The sequence below is a fragment of the Capra hircus genome (assembly GCF_001704415.2).
Source record: "Capra hircus breed San Clemente chromosome X unlocalized genomic scaffold, ASM170441v1, whole genome shotgun sequence".
NCBI classification, from domain to species: domain Eukaryota; kingdom Metazoa; phylum Chordata; class Mammalia; order Artiodactyla; family Bovidae; genus Capra; species Capra hircus.
The window spans coordinates 39,376,351-39,400,078 of record NW_017189517.1 but is presented as its reverse complement, the minus strand read 5'-3'; the positions used below and the strand labels follow the sequence as shown (position 1 = coordinate 39,400,078).

Below are 23,728 nucleotides of genomic sequence, written 5' to 3'. Positions count from 1 at the left end.
ATTTTCTTTTAATGCTGTGGTAGCAATATCTAACATGTGCACCCTCAAAAATGATCCATTATATTCAGAGAAATCTATTTCTATTTTAACATAAGAGAATGTTGATTCAAAGTCACAAAGATGCTAAAGATGACTATCCTCTCTCTCCAATTCCAATACATTCTTCTCCTTTTTCCTCTTTCATAGGTAATATCTGAAGCGCACTTTAGGCTCAATAGTTCCCAAATTCATGCCTTGTCTTCTTCTTCTTCTCTACTATTCATAGTTTTCCCCTTTCATGTCAAATATCTTTCTTGCCAATGCAAAGTACAATGGAAGAAGAGAAAATGCTCTCTGCCTTTAACAGTGGGAGGCAGAATTGCTAGACTCATGAAATTCCTTTAAGTTCTTAATCTGTGATTAATCTATCATTACTACACTTAAAAAGAATAGAGCATTGACTCTCATTCCAGCATGTCTATCAAATCTAAAATTCTTTAAACGGAGAGTGGTTATAAAATGTTGCTAATGTAGCTGTGCAAAAATATTGCTAGCCCCAAAAGAGTAAGTTTCAACAGATATGAAGACATTAGGAAGACATACTTAAATGAGAATACACTTGTGATTCCCATTGAAAGAATATATTTCTAAGTCAGGATAAAATAGATTATGTCTCAAAAGGAAACAATAATCCAAATATCATTTACTTAAAATAGTAAAACTTTATTTTTATTTAGGTTTCACATACAATATAAGTTGATGGGGTGGAGGCTCTGTCCAAGGTAATCATTAAAAACCCAGGCCGAAAGAGGATCTATCTTGAAAAGGTGCTTCAACAATCACCAGAGAAAGATAATTGAGAGGCTGAAGCTAAGCACTGTCAATTACATGCTTCCACCAAGAAATGTCATGTGTCACTTCTGCTCACGTTTCAATGACCAAAGTAAGTCATGTTGGCCACGCCTAATTTCAGCTGGGCAGGAAAGTGCATTCCTACCATATGGCTAGAAGGACTGAAATATTTCTGACAGTCTTACTGCCTGCCACAGAGTAAGACTGTATATCATGTGACCAAAATTTCAGATTTAGTTAACTGCTAGATATGTGAGCTTTTAACTCAATGGACTTCATAATCTTCCACACTGGTTTGTTGTCAGGATCAAAGAAGTAATGGAAAATGAAAAGTATAAACCATTAATCAAATTCAGTTTTTTTTAAAATGAAGTCTTTGAAACAAATGCAGGAGTACGAGGCTAAGATTTGACCATTTTCATGAGTTCCATTCTAGATGTTTAGTTTTCTTCACTTTATTTCCTAAGCACTTTCAAATTCTTAAAAGCCTATTAGGCCAGAGGAATTCAGAACATAAACTTAGAAATAAGGGAACAAATGAGTCTCTCACTTGCCCTTTAGTTTGACTTGAGGCAAATGTTTTTTAGTTTAACAACTTGTTAAGTTGTAAGTTCAGGGTGACCTTCAGTTTTTCAAAAATTCTGTTTGGAGAAATGCTGAAAACTGGAATATAAGTTGCTAAGATTGATTTTTCAACTCTTGGATCTTACCTTGGGTGGACTTGAAAAATAAAGACAATATAGTTAAGACCTTGAAGGAGGTTTAGTTTAGTTCCAAAGTAAACAATGCATGGAGAGTTAATGATTTCTACCAAAACACTGTACCTTTTGAATATGCCTCATCTTGAGATGGATGAAGTGAGATCCAAGAAGCCTCTCTGGGCTTGATAGAAAGAGCACTGGTGGGAACAGTGACTTGTTCCCGGTTCCCTCTGTGTGCACACAGAATGGATCAGGGACATACTGGCCCTTGCTAGGATGGAGGCTAAACAACTTATCTCCCAGGGTATGTTTCTAATGACCGTCTTCTAGGACAAACTTCCCAGGACCATCTCTGTTTCAAACCCCTGAGATCGTTCTGGGAACTTCTGAAACTTCTCTGGGGCCCCCTTTGCTTGGGAGAAAACACAGGCAAAGAGAGTCGAGTAAGTTGAGTAAGCAAAAATGGACACAAACTTGAGCAAACTCTCGGAGATAGAGGAGGACAGGGAAGCCTGGCATACTGCAGTTCATGGGGTCACAAAGAGCTGGATATGACAGACACTGAACAACAGCAACAAAGCAAACTGTCACAGCGGTTTCAGCAAGGATAAGTCAAAGGATAAAGATAGTAATTTCTTGCACATGAGAATCTGATTTCTGTATCAATGAATGGTTTTAATTCCAATAAAAATAGCATATTTCTAGATTGTTGGGGGGTTAAGGAAAGGAAGAGCTCAGATTAAGGGAAGTGGCACATTCATCAGGAGGGAGGTCTCCACAGTCTCCTGGCCCTCCTGGTCTGGCCTTTGCTTGTGGTCTCCCGCCTCTGGGAAGAACTAAGGATATTACTTCCACTCAGGTTGTCACTAGGTGACCAGGTAAGGGACAGAGGAGCATCAAGTGACCCCCAACACTCTTCTTCCCTTCAATCTGTGAAAAAAGTGAAGATGACTGGGTATGTACTACAGTGTTGCCCAATAGAGCTCCATGTCACTCATCAGTCAGAAGATGTGTGACAGAGACCTGGCTAGAGACATGAACAGCTTTCTTTTTGTCTCCTGGTGTCAGTGATGCTGGCATTTGGGTCTGTGTCCTGGAAGGAGCTCAGTTCAGTTCAGTCACTCAGTCGTGTATGACTCTGCAACCCCATGAATCGCAGCACGCCAGGCCTCCCTGTCCATCACCAACTCCCGGAGTTCACTCAAACTCATGTCCATCAAGTCGGTGTGCCATCCAGCCACCTCATCCTCTGTTGTCCCCTTTTCCTCTTGCCCCCAATCCCTCCCAGCATCAGGGTCTTTTCCAATGAGTCAACTCTTCGCATGAGGTGGCCAAAGTACTGGAGCTTCAGCTTTAGCATCATTCCTTCCAAAGAAATCCCAGGGTTGATCTCCTTCAGAATGGACTGGTTGGATCTCCTTGCAGTCCAAGGGACTCTCAAGAGTCTTCTCCAACACCATAGTTCAAAAGCATCAATTCTTCAGTGCTCAGCTTTCTTCACAGTCCAACTCTCACATCCATACATGACTACTGGAAAAACCATAGCCTTGACTAGATGGACCTTTGTTGGCAAAGTAATATCTCTGCTTTTCAATATGCTATCTAGATTGGTCATAACTTTCCTTTCAAGGAGTAAGCGTCTTTTAATTTCATGGCTGAAGTCACCATCTGCAGTGATTTTGGAGCTCAAAAAAATAAAGTCTGACACTGTTTCCACTGTTTCCCCATTTATTTGCAGTGAAGTGATGGGACCAGATGCCATGATCTTAGTTTTCTGAATGTTCAGCTTTAAGCCAACTTTTTTATTCTCCTCTTTCACTTTCATCAAGAGGCTTTTAGTTCCTCTTCACTTTCTGCCATAATGGTGGTGTCATCTGCATATCTGAGATTATTGATATTTCTCCCGGTAATCTTGATTCCAGCATGTGCTTCTTCCAGCCCAGAGTTTCTCATGACGTACTCTGCATATGAAGGAGCTCAGATCTACCCATATCAGTGGATGCTTCTCACGGGTTTCAGGTAAAACTTTCACCTAATAAATAGTGTGTTAGCACTGGAGCCTGGATAAGCTCCTTGGGGACTAGAAACCATTAGATGAAATATCATTCCTTCTCCCTGCCCTTAGCTGAGTCACTCTCCATTAGAACAATGGCGCTGGGCTTGTCATCTGCAGGTTCGTAGGTGATGTAGCTGCTTTTGTTCTTCTACAGGTAAGAGAAGATCAAAATCATGACTGAGAGCAGAGTGAGGAAGACCGCAGTGTTAACAACTGCAATGAGAGGTGTGCTGGCTTCAGTTACCAGGGACAGGTCCTCAATGGCTTTTAGAATTGTGGTAGCCAACAGTTATTGTGCTGGAGGAGGCATGGTTGGGAGACTAGTCATTGCAGCAGCAGGACGGGCACCAGTAGGGAGGTGCAAATCTTTATTTTTTTAAATTGTAATTGGAAGCTAATTACTTTACAATATTGTGGTGGTTTTTGCCATACATTCACATGAATCAGCCATGGGTGTACATGTGTTCCCCATCCTGAACCCCCCTCTCACTTCCCTCCTCATCCCATCTCTCAGGGTCATCCCAGGGCACCAGCCTTGAACACCCTGCCTCTGCATCGAACCTGGACTGGCGATCTATTTCACAAATGATAATATACAGGTTTCAATGCTATTCTCTCAAATCATCCCATCCTCACCTTCTCCCACAGATCTGAAAGTCTGTTCTTTACATCTGTGTCTCTTTTGCTGTCTTGTATATAGGGTCATCATTACCATCTTTCTAAATTCCATATATATGCATTAATATACTCTGTTGGTGTTTTTCTTTCTGACTTACTTTGCTCCGTATAATAGGCTCCAGTTTAATCCACCTCATTAGAACTGATCCAAATGCATTCTCTTTAACAGCTGAGTAATATTCCATTGTGTATATGTACCACAGCTTTTTTATCCATTCATCTGCTGATGGACATCTAGGTTGCTTCCATGTCCTAGCTATTGTAAACGGTGCTGTGATGAACATTGGGGTACATGTGTCTTTTTCAATTCTGGTTTTCTCGGTGTGTATGCCCAGCAGTGGGACTGCTGGGTTGTATGGCAGTTCTATTTCCAGTTTTGTAAGGACTCTCCATGCTATTCGCCATACTGGCTGTACTAGTTTGCATTCCCACCAACAGTGTAAGAGAGTTCCATTTTCTCTGCACCCTCTCCACCATTTATTGTTTGTAGACTTTTGGATAGCAGCCATTCTGACCAGTGTGAGATGGTACTCATTGTGGCTTGATTTGCATTTCTGTGATAATGAGTGATGTTAAGCATATTTTCATATTTCTGTTAGCCATCTGTATGTCTTTGGATAAATGTCTGTTCAGTTCTTTGGCCCATTTTTTGATTGGGTTTTTTATTTTTCTGGAATTGAGCTGCAGGATCTGCTTGTATATTTTTGAGATTAATTCTTTGTCAGTTGCTTCATTTGCTATTATTTTCTCCCATTCTGAAGGCTGCCTTTTTACCTTGCTTATAGTTTCCTTCATTGTGCAAGAGCTTTTAAGTTTAATTAGGTACCATTTGTTTATTTTTGCTTTTATTTCCATTACTCTGGGAGGTGGGTCATAGAGGATCCTGCTATGATTTATGTCAGAGAGTGTTTTGCCTAAGTTTTCCTCTAGGAGTTTTATAGTTTCTGGTCTTACATTTAGATCTTTAATCCATTTTGAGTTTATTTTTGTGTATGGTGCTAGAAAGTGTTCTAGTTTTATTCTTTTACAGGTGGTTGACCAGTTTTCCCAGCACCACTTGTTAAAGAGATTGTCTTTTCTCCATTGTATATTCTTGCCTCCTTTGTCAAAGATAAGATGTTCATAGGTGTGTGGATTTATTTCTGGGCTTTCTATTTTGTTCCATTGATCTATATTTCTGTCTTTGTGCCAGTATCATAGTGTCTTGATGACTGTAGCTTTGTAGTAGAGTCTGAAGTCAGGCAGATTGATTCCTCCAGTTTCATTCTTCTTTCTCAAGATTGCACTGGCTATTTGAGGTTTTTTGTATATTCATACAAATTGTGTAATTATTTGTTCTCGTTCTCTGAAAAATGCCATTGGTAGCTTGATATGGATTGCATTGAATCTATAGATTGCTTTGGGTAGTATACTCATTTTCACTATGTTGATTTTTCTGACCCAAAAACATGGTATATTTCTCTATCAAAGAAATCTTTGATTTCTTTCATCAGCATTTTATAGTTTTTTGTTACTTTAGGTAGCTTTATTCCTAAGTATTTTATTCTTTTTGCTACAATGGTGAATGGAATTGTTTCCTTAATTTCTCTTTCTGTTTTCTCATTATTAGTGTATAGGAATGCAAGGGATTTCTGTGTGTTAATTTTATATTCTGTGACTTTACTCTACTCATTGATTAGCTATAGTAATTTTCTGGTGGAGTCTTTAGGGTTTTCTATGTAGAGGATCATGTCATGTGCAAACAGTGAGAGTTTTACTTCTTTTCCAATCTGGATTACTTTATTTCTTTTTCTTCTCTGATTGCTGTGGCTAAAACTTCCAAAACTACGTTGAATATTAGTAGTGAGAGTGGGCATCCTTGTCTTGTTTCTGACTTTAGGGGAAATGCTTTCAATTTTTCACAATTGAGGACAATGTTTGCTGTGGGTTTATCATATATGGCTTTTATTATGTTGAGATATTCTATTCCTGCTTTCTGAGGGTTTTTTTTTTAAATCATAAATGGATGTTGAATTTTGTCAAAGGCTTTCTCTGCATCTATTGAGATAATCATATGGTTTTTATCTTGCAATTTGTTAATGTAGTGTATCATATTGATTGATTTGCAAATATTGAAGAATCCTTGTGTCCCTGGGATAAAGCCCACTTGGTCATGATGTATGATCTTTTTAATATGTTGTTGGATTCTGTTTGCTAAAGTTTTGTTAAGGATTTTTGTATCTATGTTCATCAGTGATATTGGCCTGTAGTTTTCTTTTTTTGTGGCATCTTTGTCTGATTTTGGTATTAGGGTGATGGTGGCCTCATAGAATGAGTTTGGCAGTTTACCTTCCTCTGCAATTTCTGGAAGAGTTTGAGTAGGATAGGTGTTAGCACTTCTCTAAAATTTTGGTAGAAATCAGCTGTGAAGCCATCTGGTCCTGGGCTTTTGTTTGTTAGAAGACTTCTGATTACAGTTTTGATTTCTGTGCTTGTGATGCGTCTGTTAAGATTTTCTATTTCTTTCTGGTTCATTTTTGGAAAGTTGTACTTTTCTAAGAATTCGTCCATTTCTTCCAAGTTGTCCAGTTTATAATCATATGGGTGCTGATAGTAGTCTCTTATGATCCTTTGTATTTCTGTGTTGTCTGTTGTGATTTTTCCATTTTCATTTCTAATTTTGTTGATTTGATTTTTCTCCCTTTGTTTCTTGATGAGTCTGGCTAATGGTTTGTCTATTTATCTTCTCAAAGAACCAGCTTTTAGCTTTGTTGATTTTTGCTATGGTCTCCTTTCTTTTTTTGCATTTATTTCTGCCCTAATTTTTACGATTTCTTTCATTCTACTAACCCTGGGGTTCTGCATTTCTTTTTTTTTCTAGTTGCTTTAGGTGTAGAGTTTGGTTATTTATTTGATTTTTCTCCTGTTTCTTGAGGTAAGCTTGTATTGCTTATGAACCTTCCCCTTAGCACTGCTTTTACTGAATCCCATAGGTTTCGAGTTGTTGTGTTTTCATTTTCATTTGTTTCTATGCATATTTTGATTTCTTCTGTGATTTGTTGCTTATTCAGAAGTGTGTTTTTTAGCCTCCATATGGTTGTATTTTTAATATTTTTTCCTGTAGTTGACATCTAATCTTACCACATCGTGATCAGAAAAGATGCTTGAGATGATTTCAATTTTTTTTGAATTTACTGAGGCTAGATTTATGGCCCAGGATGTGACCTATCCTGGAGAAGTTTCCGTGTGCACTTGAGAAAAAGGTTAAATTCATTGGTTTGGGGTGTAATGTCCTATAGATATCAATTAGGTCTAACTAGTCCATGGTATCATTTAAAGTTTGTGTTTCCTTGCTAATTTTCTGTTTAGTTGATCTATCCATAGGTGTGAGTGGGGTTATTAAAGTCACCCACTATTATTGTGTTACTGTTAATTTCTTCTTTCATACTTGATAGCATTTGCCTTACATATTGAAATGCTCCTATGTTGGGTGCATATATATTTATAATTGTTATATCTTCTTGGATTGATCCTTTGATCATTAGGTAGTGTCCTTCTTGTCTCTTTTCACGGCCTTTATTTCAAAGTCTATTTTATCTGATATGAGTATTGCTACTCCTGCTTTCTTTTGGTCTCCATTTGCGTGAAATATCTTTTTCCAGCCCTTCATTTTCACTCTGTATGTGTCCCTAGGTTTGAGGTGGGTCTCTTGTAGACAACATATATAGGGGTCTTGTTTTTATATCCATTCAGCCAGTCTTTGTCTTTTGGTTGGGCCATTCAATCCATTTACATTTAAGGTAATTATTGATAAGTATGATCCCATTGCCATTTACTTTGTTGTTTTAGGTTCGAGTTTATAAACCTTCTCTGTGTTTCCTGTCTAGAGAAGATCCTTTAGCATTTGTTGAAGAGCTGGTTTGGTGGTGCTGAGTTCTCTCAGCTTTTGCTTGTCTGTAAAGCTTTTGATTTCTCCTTCATATTTGAATGAGATCCTTACTGGGTACAGCAATCTGGGTTGTAGGTTTTCCTCTTTCATCACTTTAAGTATGTTCTGCCATTCCCTTCTGGCCTGAAGAGTTTCTATTGAAAGATCAGCTGTTATCCTTATGGGAATCCGCTTGTGTGTTATTTATTGTTTTTCCCTTGCTGCTTTTAATATTTGTTCTTTGTGTTTGGTCTTTGTTAATTTGATTAATATGTGTCTTGGGGTGTTTTGCCGTGGGTTTATCCTGTTTGGGACTCTCTGGGTTTCTTGGACTTGGGTGGCTATTTCCTTCCCCATTTTAGGGAAGTTTTCAATAATTATCTCCTCAAGTATTTTTTCATGGCCTTTCTTTCTGTCTTCTTGGACTCCTATTATTAGAATCTTGGGGCATTTAACATTATCCCAGAGGTTTCTGAGGTTGTCCTCATTTAATTCTTTTTTTTTTCCTCTATGCTTCATTTATTTCCACCATTCTATCTTCCACCTCACTTATGTTATCCACTGCCTCAGTTATTCTACTGTTGGTTCCCTCCAGAGTGCTTTTCATCTCAGTTATTGCGTTATTCATTATTGATTGATTCTTTTTTATTTCTTCTAGGTTCTTGTTAAACTTTTCTTACATCTTCTCAATCCTTGTCCCCAGACTATTTATCTGTATCTCCATTTTGTTTTCAAGATTTTGTATTATTTTTACTATTCTGAGTTATTTTTCAGATACACTCGCTATCTTCTCCTCTTTTGTTTGGTTTGGTGGGCTGTTATCATGTTCCTTTCCCTGCTGAATATTTCTCTGCCTTTTCATCTTGTTTAGATTGCTGTGTTTGGGGTGGCCTTTCTCTATGCTGGATGTTTGTGGTTCCTTTTTATTGTGGAGGTTCCCCGCTGTGGGTGGGGTTGGATGAGTAGCTTGTCAAGGTTTCCTTGTTAGGGAAGCTTGCATCAGTGTTCTGGTGGGTGGAGCTGGATCTATTATCTCTGGAGTGCAATGAAGTGTCCAGTAGTGAATTTTGAGGTGTCTATGGGTTTGGTGTGACTTTTGGCTGCCTGTATTTTAATGCTCAGGGTTATGTTCCTGCATTGTTGGAGTATTAGCTTGGTATGTCTTGCTCTGAAACTTGTTGGCTCTTGGGGGAGCTTGGTTTCAGTGTAGGTATGGAGGGTTTTGGATGAGCTCTTATCGATTAAAGTTCCCTGGAGTCAGGAGTTTTCTGGTGTTCTCAAGTTTTAGATTTTAGCCTCCTGCCTCTAGCTTTCAGTCTTATTCTTACAGTAGCCTCAAGACTTCTACATCTATACAGCACCAATGATAAAACATCTAGGTTAATGGTGAAAAGATTCTCCATAGTGAGGGACACCCAGAGAGGTTCACAGAGTTACATGGGGAAGAGAATAGGGAGGAGGGAGATAGAGGTGACCAGGAGGAGAATAGGGGGAATCAAAAGGGGCATGAGCAATCTAGCCAGTAATCAGTTCCCTATTTGCTCTCCACAGCCTGGAACATCCAGAGAGGTTCATAGAGTTAAATAGAGAAGAGAAGGGGGAGGGAGGAGATAGAGGTGACCCGGGGGAGAAAAAGGAGAGTCAAAAGGGGAGAGAGCAATCATGCCAGTAATCACACTCCAAAGTAAAAACGGGTACTGAAAATTGGATTCTTAAAGGTACAAAATTGATAACAAATACCAAAAAGTAAAGATTAAAAATCTAGAGTAGAGGTTAAACTCTCAAAAATACAATATAAAAAAACCAAACAAAGGCACAAATATTATAAAAATATATATATATGAAATTTGCTTAAAAGTAGGTCTTTTTTTGCAAGGTAATAGGACGTTTTAAAAATGAAAATTAAAGGAGTAATAAAGAACTTAGAAATAAAAGAAACAAGTTAAAAAATGATAATAGTAAAGTATATCTAGGAATTTCTCTGGAGCTGTTGAGGGCAGTGTGGGGTCAGTTCAGTTTCAGATAGTTCATTGTTCTAGCTTATACTTCTTCTCAGGGTCTATAAGGCCCCTTCCAATGTAGTCTCTGCTAACTACAGGGTTTTAATCTGTTGCACCTGTCTCTTTCAAATCGTTTCCCTCTTCTTTATTTTGGCTTCCTCTGTTTGCAAGTCTCTTCAGGGTCTAATTTCCACCCTGACACAAGGGGGTGTAGGAGGTCATTTATTTAGGTTCAGTTGTGCTGTGCGGAGGGAGGTACACTGCAAACAAATATCACTGGCATGTGTGGGACGTGCTCGCATTGTCGGGCCACACTGGGCTTGCCCCCACTCACGGCGTGTGTGCTTTCCCTGTCTACACCGCTCAGGCTCCAAGTTGTTCTGCAGGAGAACTGTCTAAAGCGGGCCCTGGGTTGCATGCATGTCCCAGATCTACGCTGCTCAGGTTCAGGTTCTCACATACTCCACAAAAGCACAGACTCGGTTGGGCCTGCATTTTGTGCCTTTCCGAGGTCCTAGCAGCTCCAGTGACCAGCTTGGTGAGTGCACTCTCCCCAGGTGGGTGGTGTGTCTTATCACCCCCGGTCCCAGCCCCTCGGTTTCCTGGGTGCTCTGCGAGAGTGCCATCTCAGGTGTGCCGTGTGTCTCCTCTGGGGAGCTGATCTCTGACTGTGACCCTCCTGGTGGATGTCAACCATCCAGGATCCCAGGAAGACTTTGTTAACAACTGGGAGCCTGCTCACAGTTTGGTAGAGGGTGCCATGTCAGGAGCTGAGATTGCCCCTCGCCTTTCAGCTCTGGCTGTCTAGACTGCCTCTCTGCCTCAGGCATGGGGAGGGGCAAGTGCACAACCCGGTTAGCTCCCTCAGATTGTCCTCAGGGCATTCAGGCCCTGTCCTTACCCTAAGCATGTAGCCTGCACCTCCCTGTTCAGCCCCTACTTGCTGCTGGTGGACACAAGCGTCTGAGCTTCTTCTCCACTGGGAGCTGCAATTAGGCGCATAATCTGTGGGTCCCCCTCCTCCTTATGTTTCCCTCTGAGATTCCAAAACTCCCCACAGGCCCACTGGTGAGAGGGTCTCCTGGTGTTTGGAAACTTCTCCTCCTTCACAACTCCCTCCCCAGGATGGGTCTCTGTCCCTAACTCTTTTGCCTCTATTTTTATCTTTTATATTTTGTCCTACCTCCTTTTGAAGAGAATTGGCTGCTTTTCTGGGTGCCTGGTATCCTCTGCCAGCGTTCAGAAGTTGTTTTGTGGAATTTGTTCAGCGTTCAAATGATCTTTCAATGCATTTTGTGGGGGAGAAATTGGTCTCCCCATCCTATTCCTTTGCCATCTTAGGACTGCCTGCAGGAGGTGTGAATCTTACCAGCAGATGGGTGGTGGCAGCGGGGATGGGCTGGCACCACCGCATCCTTCTCAGTTAGATGAGGGTGGCAATGCAGGCACTTCGGGGACCCGCAGGGGACTCAGAACTGAGAAAGCACCCAGGGACGTGCACACTTAGCTGCCGAGGCCCAAAATGTAATTTTAATTATCCATTATTTACTGATGAATTATTGTATCTAAAAATAGGGGCATGAATGTTCCTTCTGTAGACAGAGTATAAAATCTCAATTTGTGGGAATTTGGAATGGCAATCAAATAACAGCAACCATTCAGCAATAAATTACTATTTATAAAAAGTATACATACAATTACTTACTTGAAATGGTTTGGGATTGAACTCAAATGTTTTTACAAATACATATCAGTCACATACTATTCCAGGACAGCTTTGCCTGAGTTTAATGATACCCTTCCCTTTTTCTGTCACCTGAACCCAGTGGTATTTTGAGCTACCTAAAAAGGTGTCATAAGATTCTAATAAGAATGCTCAAAGGGATTTTAACTATATTCAGATTTTCCTTTTATAAAGCAATGACTTTAGTGAGATGCAACTGATATATGTGTTTCTCTTTTTAATAACTCTATGCTATGTGGCCCATTGAGGAGAGGCAGAGAATGTCACAAAATCAAAATTAGAGGCATAAGGGATACTGCTTAAAAAAAGAAGGCAAAAACAATGTTGTGACTGCTTTGTCTATGGTTGTTATTTTAATTTTTGTCTTTCTCTTTTCCTCTGTGTCTCTGTCTCTCTTACACACACACACACACACACACACACACACACACAAACACACACACAGAGTTTTGACAGTTTTATTATCTTCCCTTATTCTCCCATTCAAATTATGTTGATATACCCTGGGGCCTGGTATCAGAGGGTACCCTTTGTAAAATCTAACAAATGAGTGAAAGTACTAAAGAGAAGTGACTCCATGAGGGCAACTTTCTGATTTTTTTTTCTTTTTTAGGATTTTATATTCCTTTTAATAAAACTCCCCACAAATCCCTGGATAAATGCCATAGGCTATAGATATTTAGCGAAAGTTCCCTGGGGAAAATGTATGAAATTTCTAATGCATCAATAATGTTACATTTTGTAAAGTCTGTAAAACTTTCCAGGCTGAGAAAATCCAAGACAAATTGACAAATGAGATTTTATATATCGGTCTTCCAGATTCACCCACAAATAATGGTATGGTAGAAGATACCAAATAATTCATAATGACATAATCCTTTGCAATCAAATTAATGATTCAAATGTAAATGAACTCTTAAGAAGAAGGTGAAAAATATAACCCATTACTCAAGAGATCTATAGCTTTGCTAAAATTCTACTTTATTTAGCTGGAAGTCCTCTGGTCCTTTTGTATTCTTGGCACAATTCTCCATTGGGTGTCTGACTCATCTCTAATCCTTAACATAAATTATTCTGATTTTCAGCTAGAACTGTGGTTTACATATGTGCACTGTTTGTGTATGAATGGTCCCTGCATATATGTCAGAGTGGAGAGAGTGCTCATGCCTTTCATAGATCTAAGCTACTTTCCCCATAAATCTACAGCTTTAGCCTTAAGGGAGTGTTCTGCTCTGGTTTCACGCTTAGTGAAGTGTTTGATTCATCACTTTGCATCTCTCTGTCTGTACCACTCTCCTCCATCCCCTCCTTTGTCTTGGATAGCTCGTTTTATGTTTTAAGTTCTGGGTCATGGGTACATTTTCTCCCCCTAACAGGAGCTGGCCTTAAAGATTCCATTTTAAAAATACTTTCAAAATTGAAGTAAGCCATTTTCTCCCTCTCTCATCTCTATCTTCATTTCTAGAGTTATCAAATTAGACAATATCAAATATTTGCTGCAACCTTTCCCTCAATGCATATATACAGCTAGATCAGTGGGAAGATAGTTCCTCTAGAAATGCCTGGGGCAAAACAGAAGGGCATTTGCAGAAGGGAGGCTCAGAGAGATCATTTAATCCAGGCCCCGCCTTCAGGCTGCTGCCAAATTATTTAGGTTTCAGGATTATTGCAGCTCCCCTTGAAGATCTACATAGTTTCCATCCAGGTGTTTCATTCTAGTCTGTTTCACTAGAATACCCCAAAACCATCTTCCTTATATCCCACTGAACCACTTTTTTAAACTATAATTTTATCCCATTTCCTTGTTTATTCTTCTATATAGGTAGAAATCAAAGGTTTAAAAATCCCCTCTAAAAATATTTCTTATACACACAGACACTATTTTGGTCACCCTTCAAGGCACAACCTCTTAGGCTACGTGGGTTTTCAGATGTCCTTAATGTGTTGTGTTCTAGGGTTCTCAAACCTCTTCGAAAAATTATCAAGAGAGTCTCTGATGTAAGAAGAGAAAGGCAGTCAATACTGAAAAAAGGAAAAGTTAATAAAGAAGGAGAGCAGAGAGCTTAGGAAGGCATATACTTTTCCAGCACTACCATTCCATAGTTCATCAGAATTGAAAACCTAGAAATCAACCCCTTCTCCTTCTTCTCCTTCATGCCACATATACAGTTACCAAGTCTCGCCATTTCTATGCCTATCTCCAAAACCAAGCCCTTGATCCCTCTTTCACTATCCCTTGCTAACTCACCCCCACCCTCCCCCCCAACACATAAACAAGCCCTGTGTACTACTCAAGGTCTATCCTTCAACAGTTTGAATGAGCATCATTGTAACAGTTCTTAACCAGTCTATTTTCAGTTTGCCACCTAATTCATCTTCTAGCCAATACCACAAAATTGTATTTCTAAAATGTCAATTTGAACATTATTTCTTTGGCTCTAAATCATTGGATGGTCACTATTACCTAAGAATGAAGTCTATTTTTAAATCTAATCGTAGGAGGCTTTATATGAGTTTAGTCTAGCTTACCTGTTTGGCTTCAATAAACTAACATTTCCCATTCATACCATATACCCCTCCATTGTACTGGGTAATTGTTTTTCCTTAAATAGGCTACATATTTTATGCCTTTGTGCCTTTTTACTTGTTGTTCTTCTCTGTCTAGAATATTATTTTTGTCATGCCCCTGATTTAACCTGCTTAAACATTATCTCTGTGGAACAGTCTCCAATCTCCCAGACATAGTTTTTCACATGTCTCTTTTTAACTCTTAACTCATAATTTTTCAACAATTTCTTTATACCTACAAGTCTGTTACTATATCGAGAGGGACTCTATCTTATTCACTTTGTATTTTCTTTTTTTTTTTTTCAATGCCTAGTACAGTGTCTACTGTAGATGTAGTTCTCTGAAGACTTTTTAGGATGGGTGAATGGATGAAAATATTTGAAGATGAAGAGAGGGAGCTGTGATAGACAGATGGTCAAACTGGAGGACATCCCATAGTGGTTATCTATACCTTTGTTTGGAAGGCTGACTTATGTCAGTTTGAGAAATAGGGGACTTGAGTTTTTGAAGTTGGGTCCCCTGGATGAGTAGCTAGGTAGCCAAAGGCAGAAACTCAAAGGTATTTAAAAGCTGTGGCTAAGAATTACAATAAGCGAGATGGCTATATGCAGGCACCCATTTCTGGGGCCCTTCTTCCTGTCCCACTACTTCCAAGCGACCTGCCCTCTGGAGCTTCATACTAGACTTAGATGCCAGACTCTTCCTAGGTTGCTGACATTAAGAACATACATGTTCCAGTTGTGGAGTTGGCAGTGCTTTTATTTCTCTGAGGAAACTTCTGTAAACAAAGTACTTTGTTTTGTCTTCCTCCCATCTAGCTTCCATCCATACCAGATTCCCCCCATCCCCCACCATTCCCACATAATGCACTACAAGCCAAATTAGGATGGCAGCTCTCATTCTGAAGCTGACATGACACTCTGAAGATCTTCACCAGCCAAATTACTCTCCATAGATTACTTAATTTCTGGAACATGTTCCATAATCACACTTTTCTCCTGACTACGCTTCATCGTCTCCTCTTCCTTATCTCTCTGCTCCATTTCCTTTCCTTTGCTGACAGCAGGTGGCCAGTGGTGTCTTGGAAGGAGAACCTGGCAGCAATTCAACCCAAAGCAACAGAAACTGTGATTCAGTTAACTATTATTTGCCAAGTATAGACTTTGATGGGAGATCAAGATTTTTCTTACAGACTGCATAGGTGGCCAGGACCGAGGGTAGAGGTGTAATGTGGGAAAGTGGTACAGAGAAAAGCAATATCTAGATTTGCAACCATTGTCAGTCCATCAAAAGCCAACTTGATTCTTCCATACTGTTTATAAAATGAGATTAAAATTCATGGAAAATATTGCCTCAGAATATTCATGGTTAAACTGGCAATGTACCCATTTTACAGATGGTCACTGGTGAGAGGAGATGTCACCAAAGTCCCTCATAGTAAAATTGAAAAATACACACCAGAAAAGAATTCCTTGGTGTCTTCACCCTCAGGTCCTATGTACTTGCTGAAATCTCCTTGAAATCAACTTCATTCAAAATTTATTTATATTAAATTTTCAATTCTAGTTCCATCTTCAACAAAAATTGTTATAAGCCTGTTCTCTGGCTCTGTAGAGGCAGAAGTGAATTTCAATGGATTCTCAGTTCCCTGGGTATATTCTCAAATGAACTACATTTTCATTGTAAAATACCAATTTTCTCAACACCTAATGAATTTACAAACATCTAGTTCTCAAGGATGTGTAATGAACCCTAGAAAGTTTTTAGGAAGCAATAGCCACTGGCATAGCATTTTACAGCTGAAAAAAATGAAGGCTTAAAAGAGTTACTTGAAGATTACAAATGATAGAACCTAGTTTCCCACCCTGGGCCTCCTTCAGCTTCCCTTTTTGGGGAGCCACCTAAGTCTCCATTAAAGATAGAACAGGTAAGTCTCTTTGCTGTTTTATCTGTCTAATATTCAGCAAAAATCAAAGCTTTTGACTGTGTGGGCAAAGAAAGGGAGGGAAAAGAAAGGCAAGGTGAGACAGAGCAGGCATGGGGTCAGAAGTAGTCTTGCTGCTTGTCCAGAATAATGAATGGGTGAGTCGGCCCCATGCCACAAGTGATCTGACCACATCCTGGCTTCTCCACAGCACACAAAGACTATTACACAAGACAGGCAGTGCTCCACTTGGCTTTCCTCGCTAACGCTTCACATCAGCCTATTATTCTGACATTCCCACAGTGTTACTACTCTACTATCAGAAAGGGAAAATTGGCAGGCAACACATATCTAAAGTTATTTCATTAAAGCTGACAGCTTTAAAATGTGCTTCTGAAGGGGACAAGGGTAGATTTCAAACAACTATGTGCTAGTCCTCAAATAACCAACGGGTCTTAGATTTTTCTTCACGGCTTTACCAAGTTTACACACCACGTTTTTCTGGAGCACCTGATTCAAAGACAGTAACAGTTATAGAAAATGACACACTGCCCAAGGGTTATTTGACATCTAAACCCCAGGTCTAGGTGAGAAACTAGACATGTCAATTTTTTAAATCCTCAAATCATAGAAACTCTCAAGAATCCACCTAACTCGGTCTGAGAGAAGAGGTTGAAGATGAAGATGTCATTAAAAGTTCCTTGAGCCGCTGTCAACTCTGGCCTTCCAAACCTATTCCGTCACTACTTTGCTGTCTCTTTTTCACTCTGTCATTCATTACGTATTTCACTCTATTTCTTTGACTATTTTCTCTCAGGAGACAGCATGGTATATGAGAAACAGCATGCACTTTGGTAACAGATGAACCCAAATTTATAATCTTGTTCCTTTGTGGCTATGAGACCTCGGGCAATTTGCTTACCCACTCTGTACTGTTATTTTGTCATCTGAAAAAACAGGTATGCTTATAACTACCTCACGGGTTTGTTGAAATGATGAAATAATACTATGAGTGAAATAGAAAGCTCTTGAATATTAGTAACTTCATTTCCCCTTTTCTTTCCCTGCTTTCTCTGTCAGGTATCACGCTGACTATGCTTCTTTTTGCATACTCTTGTTACTACCTCACAGGATTAACGGGCCAGTGGGCACATTGCTCAGCCTTTACACAGAATCCAAAATGCCAACTATGACAGTGATTCCAAGCACGGGGTTTGGTGTCAGATTGCTTCAGCTCAAACCCTAGCTCTGTTACTAGCTGTGTTTCCTTGGGCAAATTACTTAACTTCTTCCAGGCTCAATTTCTCTATTTGTAAAACAAGAATAATACTCCTACCCCATAGGATTGCAATGAATATGTAATAGGTTACCTCATATCTCAGGCCATAATAGATGTTCAATAAATGTGCATTGTTAAAAATCCATTGTTAAAAAAGTGATCAACTGCTATCTTCTCAGAGAGGCTTTCCTTGACAATGTATTAAAAATGGTAGCCATTACTCTTATTCCCTTTTATCTCACCCTGTTTCATTTTTATTCTCAACAATTATAAACCTCTGACTAGACATATATTTATCTGTATATTTGCTTCTGTTTATCTTGTTCCCTATCTACCATTAGAACGTTATGTCCATGAAAGCAATCTCTTTCTTTTCTTTAATCCCCAATACGTAGAAGAGTACTTGGAACTTGTGTGTGTGTTAGTCGCTCAGTCATGCCCGTCTCTTTGTGACCGCATGGACTGCAGTCCACCAGGTTCCTCTGTCCATGAGATTTTCCAGGCTAGGATACTGGAGTGGGTTGCCATTTCCTTCTCCAGGGGATCTTCCCAACCCAGGGATCGAACCCAGGTCTCCTGCACTGCAGGCAAATTCTTTACTGACTGAGCTACATTGGAACTTAGTTGGTACTAAATAAACATCCACTCACTGGGTGAATGTATTCTACTTAAGGCATTCCAATTAGAGGAGAAACTCAGCTCTTTCAGGATAAGGAGGTCATAACCTGAGTGTAGGAGCCTTGCTATTCTCTATTGATCTTTCTCCTAGGAAGACCATCCTGAAAGCTGAGCTAAATCCTCTGGGTGACTGGAACACTTGATTACTTAAGTGAAGACATAAACTCCTGCTTACATGGCAGCCTGGCCATGAGGCCTATAATTAAGTTCACTAAGACATCTTGTATTTTATATGGCTTTTCAAAAAATATTCTGCTTCCTTTAAATTTTCTTCCCAGGTCATAAAAGATTTGGCGGGGGGCGGGGGGCGGTTTTTATCTTAATAGAGTAATCCTGGATCTCAAACCCTGCCTTTTCCTTTCTAGTAGTATAGTACCAAAGCATATACGACAGGTCAATGAGAGTCAGAGCAAGTCTCTACACAGTGGGAGTGAGTAGCAAGGGAGGTTCAAGCCAAGTGTTTCCAGCCAAATGCCTCCAGCCACCTGCATTGCCCACGTCTACTTGTAAATCACAGGAACATTGAAATGCTAATCTTCACTGTCAGCTTGGTTTCAACTTTAACCCTGAGATCTTCTGTCGATGTTATACCTGGCTAAGTGTTGTCTATTTGGTATTCATGACTCTTTTCCCTCTTCTAATGTGAATTTCTGCATTGTCCCCAAAGCTTGCCTTCTGCTTATTTCCACATAACACTATTATTTTTAAGAAATAGATTGTAGCAAATGTCAGGAGAGAAAAGGGGATTAGGCATTAGCTCAGGGAGCCGCCTAAGCCATTGTGTAGTGGCAAAGTGAAGCAGAGACACTCTACCAAATTGTGAGAGGAAATAGCTTTGAGCCTTAGCATTACTCATATATGTGTTAGATGCATGACCTTCAAGTGGCAGTAATGAATATCACTTTTCCTGTTGATAAATATTGATTACTCTGTGCTAGTGGGAATCTGAAGTCCATTTGGATTTGATAACTACCAGCTGTGACTTATTAAGGGGCTACATGCCCCTCAGCATGTTTGGCTGCTTGGGTAACTCCTGTTGTTACCCACCTACAAATTTTAGATTAGGGCTTTCAAAGCAAATATGGATCAAAGAAGATTTCTGCCAGCACTTCTTCACTTTAGACCTGACTCCAAAGGTAGAGCTGAATTTTAATGGTTTGTGAAGGTGAGCCGTGTACACTGCTATTTACTTGTCCACAGCTTTATTAACTGTCCGCAACTACATCTCAGGGAGCATATGGTATAAGGGTGTCACATCTGAGTACTGTAATACCCCATTCTAAGGGTCCATGCTGTGGGTCATTTTTGAGGTAAAACATTCTTCTGCTGACATTCTTCTGGACAATAATATCTCTTTGTAGGTTTAAGACACCTGGTTTGGGGTTGATGGCTTCTTGGGCTCAAGTAAATTATGATGAACTAAATTCCATAATGTCAGACATCAGCTGTGAAAATAAAAAGCACCCTACTTAGCATAAGCCTGAAAATAAATAAAACTTTTGGGCCCCAAGATGTGTACACTAATGAAAACTGGGCCGTTTGCCTCTAGACTCTATTTTTCATTTCTGTTTCTACCTCTCCTGTTTGATTTCATGGAGGATAAGTTTATTGTAGCATCTTTGCTCTATTTTCTTTTGGTGGTGGTGGTTGTTTTATGATCACAACAGAATATGATAAGAGAAGGCAAAAGAAAGAATGGTAAAATGCCCATAAACAAGAGAGAGGGACAAAATAGCATTTTTTTTTTACAGGGCATCAAAAAACATTTGGAAAAGTGAAGGTGTTTCTCTTTATAGAGTAGGATGGAGAATACAATGTCAGAGATTTGATTTTCAGGCAATGTTCCTCATCAAATGTGTGATCCTCATAAAGTACTATGAACCCAGGAAGGTTTATCTTCATACTGACAGTGTGACTGTCTTTCGCCTTTTTTCTGCCCTCTGGAATTCATACTCCATCTTCCCTCTCTGAGCATGACTTGGTCCTGATCTTTTCCTGTCAAAACCTGCTCATCTCCTTCATTTTCACTCAGCTGTAGATGACCGATATGTGATATGTTCCCTCTTCTAGGAAGATCATTGTGTAAAGATTAAAGAACGAAAGTGAAAAGAGACTTCCTAGGATAAAGTCCAGGTATCCTTCCAAAAGTTGAGGAAAGTCTGAGATGCATGTGTGGACCACTTGTGAATATCAGTATCCTCCTTGTTACTTTGAAATCCTACCAAGGAGTATACTTTAAATTGCCCTTGTTCAGAAAAAGTCTTCATTCAGACTCCTGAGGAGATTTCTTTCTTTAAACATGTGGTAGAGATTGAAATTTATGTCCACTGCTGGAGTTCAGGCAAGCTAAGGGCTAAAGGAAGACAGAAGGTTTTGTACATTTTTTTTGCAGAGGTTACTGAGGAAATAAAGGGAAATGGAGAGGCCATATGCTGTCTGGTGCCCCACTTGGTCTGAAGGATTGCTACCTGAGACCCATGGAAAACAAGAGTTAAGACTGAATCCAAATGAATTATTTTTACAATAGTAACAGGGAAAGATAATGTAATAAGCAATATTGCTTCAGTGCCCAAGTGAAAAAATGCTATAGATTGGGGGCAGAGTAGCACTTTCCCCCTCTTATCCAGAGTGGCATTAACACCGCAAGATCTGAAAAGACTGTAAGTGATATCTTGGTTCTTTACAAGATTTGCTACTTTGAAGAACACAAGAAGAGATCATCCCAAGCAAGAAATCATTGTCCCACAAGTTGGCATGGCAGCAGTGACAGCAGTAAAGTGACATTTTTGGTGTCCTCTTGGGGAACATATATTGACAAAGACCTGAAATGGATGAATATGAAAATATCGCTTCTCAGCACAGGTGAGAAACTGTATAGCTGTATACATAGATTCTCCTGTATAACTTGGTGACACTTTGGGGGAGAGACTCAAGGGGCCCTGAAATATGCAAGTGGAAACACTAAGACAGCAATATTCGTACTGATATTACAGTTCGTGTGACCTCATTTGTAACCATTGGTTGGAGATGTCTGAGGTATTCACACTGTATAAACAAGGATGGCTCTACTAAATCAGAACTTACCAGGTATGCATCTGAATTTTCTTTCTTTTCTTTTAAGCAATGACTATGGCTTTCTGCTTAAGAATCTACAACCTTTAAACAAAGCTCCTTTTTGGTTAAAAGCACACATCTATGTCAGAGCTATCCTGGTGGAAAGTTGTAAAGCTGACTTGCCCTCATAAGAATCAAATTCCCAGCCTTGACCTCATTAGTATGTTCTAACCATCTGCATTAACTGGCTGTGATCCTGGGAAACATTTTCCTTCTGAATTCTCAAAACTCAATAGTCTCAGTAACATGATAAAGATAAGTTTAGTTATGAGTAAAAATTAGAAGACTCTCTGAGTCAATGGCCTTAGGCTTAGAAGAGGCAATGTAAAATAAAGATAAACGTCTGCTTTGGGCAGGATTTAAAAACTGCGCCAAGAGAGAGTGGAACCTATATCCAGGGAATGGAAAAAATGTAAAGAAACTTGAGGTAAACAGATTTAATTAAAACAGAGACTTCCTAAATCCATTTTCTGTGATTATTTGTTATTATTCTTAGGAGCTGATTAAGCAGTAGCAGATGTCACAAATACACAAATCTTATTACACATATAAAATGTGTCTAGTACATGGAAGACCATGATTAGACCATTTCTGCAAGATACTGCTAACTATTTCCTATTTAATTTAAAAGGAAAATTTGACTTTAGATTTCTGAAAGTACATAAAATTTGAGTCAAACCTCGAATCACTTTCTGGGAAATTATTAAATCCAATTGAAGTTGTCCTTTTTATTCAGATAGATGAATATTCATTGAATATAAATATGTGTATAGCATTTAGGATAGGAAAAAAATTATTTAACAAAGTTGATCTTTGCCCAAAAGAATAGAGAGGGCTAAAAAGTGAGAGTGGAGTAGAGGCCATTATTCCGTTCTAGCCAGCCAAGATGTTGCTTTACTTAGACAACATTCTGAAATGAAGGTAGTATGGAAAGAAAATTGTGAGATATGTCTTTGCTATGAGGTACTTTCGTTTATGGCTAATACTTGAGTCCCTGAGTAGTGTTCACCATGGGCCAGGCACAGTAACTACCTTGCATGTGTTTCGGTCGCTACCACAACTCTATGAGACAGGTATTACCATATTCCCATTTTATAGTAAAAGAAATGGAGATTAAAAAAAAAAATGTGACAAAACTTGCCCAAGGTCAGGACCATCAAGGTGCTGGAAGTATTTGGACTGTGAATCCTTAAATATTCAGAATGATTTTACCACCTTGAATAAGCATATACCCTTAATGGGCTTCCCAGGTGGCTCAGTGGTAAAGAATCCCCGTGCCAATGTAGGAGCCACAAGAGATGCAGGTTCGATCCCTGGGTCGGGAAGATCCCCTGGAGGAGGAAACGGCAACTCACTCCAGTATTCTTGCCTGGAGAATCCCATGGACAAAGGAGCCTGGTGGGCTACAGTCTACAGGGCTGCCAAGAATCAGACACGACTGAGTAACCGAGTACACATCCCTTTAATAAGAAAACATATTAAGCAAAAGAGAAAACATTCCAGAGTCATAGTATGCATGCTTCCCTAACTTCTGAAATGAGTAAATAAATATATGATGCAGATTATTAGCAAGACAACAGTTTCATAGAGTGTATAGCAATTTCCTATGGAAGAATAACACATACTTTTCCAGGGTTGTGAGCTGTTCAAACCTATGTTAATTTCCAACTAGAATTGTTGTTGTTGCTGCAGAGTTGGTGGGAGGGCTACTGTTCATAATACAGCATTTAAATACTCCTTCTATAAGCTTCAATGACAGGAAATGGGAAATTGTGTCAATGTTTGGACTTGTGCTTGAGGATGGAATTAGGAAAGGAAAGAGGGTAGCCTGAAAACTGAAAAAGAACAGTATAATTTGTTGACCAAATTAAAGGGTATTCACAAGACATATTTTTGAATTAATGAAGACATAAGCATCAAGAACTTGTCTCTGTTCCTTGTAAAGCTGCTAACATTTGTATTTACTAAAAAACATGTAGACTTCTGGTATTTCTTTTAGGACCTGGCAGAATATAATATCTGTGTCAGAAAATATTATTTCTTTTAGGATCTCCAAAAAGAAAGGAAAGAGTTGCTGGCTAGGATTACATTGTATTATTCCACTGTCTCTCTTTATTTCATTTAATAGGCTTTGGGGCAGTGGTCTCTCAGCTCTTTGTAAATACGGCAGCTCAACACTAACAGCAATGATAGGGAAGAGGAGGAGTTAGAACATCTGCAGGACTGCTTTCTAAATCTTTTCTAAGCC

The 23,728-nt window shown here is 39.3% G+C and overlaps 1 protein-coding gene and 1 pseudogene across 1 annotated transcript in view; both read right to left on the bottom strand.

Annotated features, from left to right (window-relative positions):
* Positions 1–23,728, bottom strand: part of IL1RAPL2 (interleukin 1 receptor accessory protein like 2) — a 1,078,037-nt gene that overhangs the window by 177,025 nt on the left and 877,284 nt on the right. The gene's annotated exons all lie outside the window — the stretch shown is intronic.
* Positions 3,623–3,916, bottom strand: LOC102186844 (annotated as a pseudogene).